The following is a 5,819-nucleotide window of genomic DNA, read 5'->3' on the forward strand; positions in this document are numbered from 1 at the left end:
AGGCCCCAGCTGTGGGGTATGGACAACAGTATATCAACCATACTGGATTCCACTCCATGAACTGCTAGGTGCTGTGTAATGCATAGGGAATCATATACAATGCGACTGCAGGCCATGCAGACTGGAACCATCATTGCTACATCTCTCACACTTATACCAACAGTTTGTACAGGGTGGTTTTCCAGGAGTACATCTTATTGGCACTGCTCAATATACCCTGGAACCATGAGTATCATCGCCAAGCAGATTTCACAAACCATGGTAGATAATGCTTACAACAATGCTGCATTTGGGGAAGGATTGCAGACAAGGGATGGGTTCCTCAGTTGTTGGGTGTGTCTTCTTCGATGGGTGCAGGAAATCTTTTTATTACTCTAGTAGGACTTTCTACCCAACAGTTCTGCAGCTTTTCCATGCACTACAATTTACAAAGCAAGTTGCAGATAGTTTTCTGGAGTTGTAATATACCTGACTCTTGAAAAAAGTGCAGTGTGGAGCTTGTAAACACTGAAATCAGATTAAAGAATGCTGTCTTGAACTAAAGGTGAAACAAAATCAGAGTGAAGTGACTCTAAAGTTGAAGACTGGTGTAGTTTGGTAATGTCAGTGGCTGTAGCCATGTGGATTTGCCTGGCACATTCACCACCATTAAGGAATTTCTTGATCTTCAATGAAAGCTTCCAAGAGAGAAGACTTGCAAATACAATAAAGACTATGTATCAGCTCAAAAGCAAAGCAGAAACTGACAGTGCCGAATGGGAAAGTTCAAAGTGCAAAAACAAGAAGAAAGTTGTTTTTGCAGATTCAAAATGATTATCCCTAACAGCCATCCATGTATTTTCTGAATTTGAAGGAAACACTGAGCTTGACCTCCAGTTTGATATTGTTGACCTCGAAGATGCAGCAGCCGGCCTGAAATTACATGATGAAAGGAACTTGATGTTTGGGTTCTCTCAGCCTTAGGCAGATTATTTGGACTTTAGAAATTGTCTTTAGAGGGATTTTGTCTGTCTTATAAATTGCACCCTTCAGGAAAAGTCAATAGCAGGCAAAGTGAAAGTGAAACATTTAAGTTTTGAAAAAAAGGTTCAAGTCAGAATAACTTTTGATAGCTGTAAATATACATATATGAACAATGCTTATGGTGTTTCTAATAGCAATATATTTTCATTTGTCATAGACCTGTCTGATTTTGTTCCTCCACATAAATGTATTGAATTCTGCATTAGTTTCACCTGCAAAGATGGAGTACATTGGAACAACAATAACAGAAGTAACTATGCCATAGTCTCTTCAGAGTGGAAAACTAATGGTACTCAGGCCCTTGTTTCACCAGTGCATTAAATGCCATCATACAAAAAGAGAGGTAAATCAGAGGAAGTAGATTTTGATCAGTATGGAAGTCCAAGAACATCTGTTGGAATGTTTATAGAATGGCAAAGCTGGGGCAGGATTGAGAATAATACACCATACTGGTGAACTTGTCACTTGGCATTGTTACATAAGGGGTAACATTGACAAGCAAATTAGAGTTCTAAATTTGCTCATCTTTATATGGACTTGGTTTGCTAAAAGAGTACTGAGGTTATATGCCCCCTTTTCTTGGGCTGCATATCCTAAGACTTTGAGGGACAGAGTCAAAAAAAAAAAAAAGAAAAGAAAAAAATCATCTCACAGGCCCATGCTTACACTTATCAAGGGTATCAGAACTTGCCAGAGATTTGGGATGCATGGCTAGGCTTAAAAAGGCCCTTGTGTTCATTAGCCTAATTAACACCTATGAACCTATGTGCTGTCACAGACCCAGATCATTGTTACATGCATGTTTCACCTGCTAAAGGCCTGCTTCCATTGTTGGGATGTATCTGGCACTGCACTGCACTGTAGTATGACCCTGAAAGATGCAGTAAAATCTTGGCTGTGTGTGTGTGTGTGTGTGTGTGTGTGTGTGTGTGTGTGTGTGTGTGTGTGTGTGTCTATACAGTGTTACACAACATGTTCATATACAATTACATCAGGACAGAGACATTCAGGAGGAGGTAAGTACCAGACTCAGTATTGGAGGAGGTGCCTGATAAGGAGCCTATGGAAGAGCCAGCTGCAGGGGAGGAGCCTGTGAAGGAGGAGGTGCCTGATGAGGAGCCTGTGGAAGAGCCAGCTGCAGGGAAGGACTTTGCTAGACATTAGCACGTGCACAGTGCCATGACAATTTCTTAGAGGCAGTTTCCAGTTCTCATAATTATGAGCCAGAATACACTGTACATATAATATAAAAGAAAAAAGTTATGCATGCCAGGCTACATCCAGTCTTTGCTACATCAAGCAATGATTGGCCACAGTATCATCACTCATACATTACTCAGGCAGCAGAGTACTGAGGGTAGGGCATAGATGTCATCATATGCACAAATGAGGAGAGCTACACTGATAAGTGTCGGCAATGGCAGTTAAGTAGCAAAGATAGAACCTGTGTAGTACAACATGAGGTACCAGTCAGAGTGGTCATCTGAAAAAGTAATACTTGTGCCATTTTGTTTTGCTTGTCCCTGTCTTGTTTACTATCCTTCTTTTTACAATTTTATTTGATGTTTGCTGTTTTATTGCTGGGGTGACTTTGCAGTCTCTAACGCTACCGCATTGCCCTTTCCTTAGTAGGTGAAAGTCTACATGAGTTAAAAGCTGGCCAGTCTTGTATGTGATCTTATGAATGTCTCTCTCTCTCTCTTTTGCTGAACCATGTGTTGGTCACCATCAAAAGTCTAGAATGGCCTCTCCTCATTTATTCCTGTTGTGTCAACTGTGTAGAGCTAAGCAGTTCTCATATCCTGTTATGCTTGTCCTGAAATGAGCATTCAGGTATGATGGCTGTGGAGTAGACAATGACAGCATAAATGATTGTATATCAACTGTTTATGGTTATAAACCAAAATATCATGCTCTCCTAAGGGTATTAATAACTAACATAATGGCAACCTCTTTGCTTGTGGACAGAGGAGATAACAGTCACAAAGTTCTTCCTTTTTGCACAGCCTGGATGGACTAATCAGTTTAAACTCAAAGGGTTGTGTTTAGACTGATACCTACCCACCAACGTTAACTATGGGGACACAGGTTGACAGCAACCTCTCCTTCGACCACCACATTGCCACTGTGGTTAGAAAGTCCTTCTATGTGGCACATCTCATTACCGAGGGTTTTGCATCCAGGAAGAAAGAGGTCATCATTTCTCTCTACTCTTCCCTCATTAAACCAATCATAGAGTATAATGCGCCATTTGGCATGTACCTCACTAGATGTCTGAAACAGTTGTAGAGGCCACAAAAGTACCTCATGAAGAGGATCCTAGGCCTTAAACACATTTCCTACATGGACAGACTCAAAAAAGCAGCTATTCTCTGTCTCATATTGCCTACTGAGAGGCGATCTCTGCTTGACTTACAAAGCCATGTCAGACCAGCTCTGTTAGAAATGCTACATCTAAAGAAATCCTAATCCCTCCACACCACACGCTCCAGAGACCTCAACCTCATTACCACAATCAACAGAACATGCTGGAGGGACAGGTTCGTAACTCAGAGGCTGCCCATGCTATGTAACAGACCTCCCATACATGCCAAGCAGAGCACCTCACTGGGCCTCTTCAAGAGAAATCTTGATGAATAGATGGAAAATAGAAAGTTCACCCGGGAGATCACTCTAGTGGTTCTACTTCATAGACGCACTGGGAACTAACGATGGGTGGCACAATGCCAGGGCACTTCTATGGGCTAGGCTTGTAAAGGCCCCAGGGTCATTAGCCTAGTACACACCTACAAACCTATGAAATGCTTTACTTTTAACACACAGCTGATTTGTTTTCTCTTTGGCTCAATAACCCTACCGCTTCAAACTTGTCACTTGGCACCTACAATATTGAGAAGCTCTTTATTTAAATGCTGCCCCTAGGCTCTCAGGCCTTTAAACAGCTAAGTAGGTATATTTGCGGACATCGTAAACACAACCCAGATACAGCGTTAAACTTCCACTTTGGTAAACATACAGAGACTACTTCCAATATAATGTTTTGGTCTTAAGTATTTGTTTTTTTTTTTTTTGCCTTTTCATGTTTATTTTTTATTTTGCATTTTGATGAGTTCACTATCATTCCCTGGAATGCACCCTCCTATCCAGACAGGCAGTTCTGATGAAGCACCTCTGTACCAAAAGCGCTTTTTAATGTTTACTGTAGGCCTCATTAAAAACATGCTCCTATCTTACTGATTTATTGAAAATGAAATATTGGCAAATGTGTATTTTAATATGCATATAATTCAAAAGTATCCAGATGGACTCAAAAACTGATATCTACTATATTATACTGCTTAAGTCTTATAAATGATTTATATGTAACAATGATGACCTATTCTACTAGGTTTTATAAGATTACTAAAACAAGACATGATTTTCTTTGTTATTTTAATATTTTGGGCATTATACTAGCACCTTAAGGGTTAAGGATGATGGGAAGTCCTAAATTCCCAAATGGTACGCCTCTTGACCCCTCTCATAATTGAGACAGGCCCAGGGGGAGTATTTAAGATTACTGCCTGCCTGACATTGTTAATGATAAATTACAGCTCAGTTGAACACTGTCTCAGAAACCGGTCATCTACCTAACTGCACTGAATAAAGGACTTATCCGGAATGAAATGTCTCTAGGCTTCTTTCTTTCTTTGACCAAACCTAACCTGCTGGAAAATTTTCTAGCAAATAACCTTGCTCCATAGCAGATGGAGAAGAAGAATGCCTTTATTTGCTTCACCATGGAAGCTAAGGTAGCACTGGTAACTAGAAATGTGCAAAAGACAAGGGTTTTGCTGTGATACTTCTATTCCGACATGTGACTGACTCCCATGGCCCTTACAAGTAGCCATAGGATTTTTAGCTTTACTGTTTATGGTTATGGACATTGTTACAGCATAGTAATTGAACCATGTACACTGTGGGCTGTCAGATAGTATGCACATTATTTTGGATCTGATGATGTTAAATATCATTTGCCCCATTGATAAAAGAGTACATATGTTTATCTTGCACATATAGGATTATATCATCAACATAACTATTCAAAAGAATAGGTATGTTGAATATATAGCCAACTCAGAAAACTGAACAGCTTCACCAACAGCATACAAATGTAAATGTTGAATATATAACCATTCAAAAGAATATTACTATGACTAAATGTATACATTATACAAGTCATATTCTTATTATGCATGCAAAAATACTGAGCATCATATAAGCATACAAGTTGTGTACATCTCTGACATGCACTGTGGCATTCCATTATCACTCAGTTTTCCAGAACACCATCCTGTTGTCATCCCTGATATGCTGTACAGCAGGAAAATGCATATTATATTCTTGTTTTTCAAAAATATATATACAGTATAATCTTAAAATTTGTGCTATATATGTCATGCATATGCACAACAGATGACCTCCTTCTCTCTTTGTTTTCACTTTGGCTGGTACCTTGACAGACTGGACAATTTATGTCTTAATTTTTATCCATCGTGGATTATTTCCTTACAATTTTCAAGCACACTCCACATACCATTTTGAGTGTCTGATCATTAGCAGCAGTAAAATAGTGTTACATTTTTGAGACATTGAGGAATGTGAGAATATGGCTGTTAAAAAACTGCCCCACACTGGAAGTCATGATCTTCGATATTCTGCTGCAATGTTTACTCTCTCTCTCTCTCTCTCTCTTTTTCTGTTTATTTCTTTCATACTTTCACTATATATGTATGTGTATGTGTATGTGTGTATGT

The 5,819-nt window shown here is 39.4% G+C and overlaps 1 pseudogene; it reads left to right on the forward strand.

The window, feature by feature from the left end:
• The first annotated feature begins 600 nt into the window (after positions 1 to 600).
• LOC122810941 lies at positions 601 to 1,479 on the forward strand (annotated as a pseudogene).
• The last annotated feature ends 4,340 nt before the right edge of the window (positions 1,480 to 5,819 follow it).

This window comes from Protopterus annectens, chromosome 9.part0, assembly GCF_019279795.1.
Source record: "Protopterus annectens isolate FY-2018-M chromosome 9.part0, PAN1.0, whole genome shotgun sequence".
Classification (NCBI taxonomy): Eukaryota; Metazoa; Chordata; order Ceratodontiformes; family Protopteridae; genus Protopterus; species Protopterus annectens.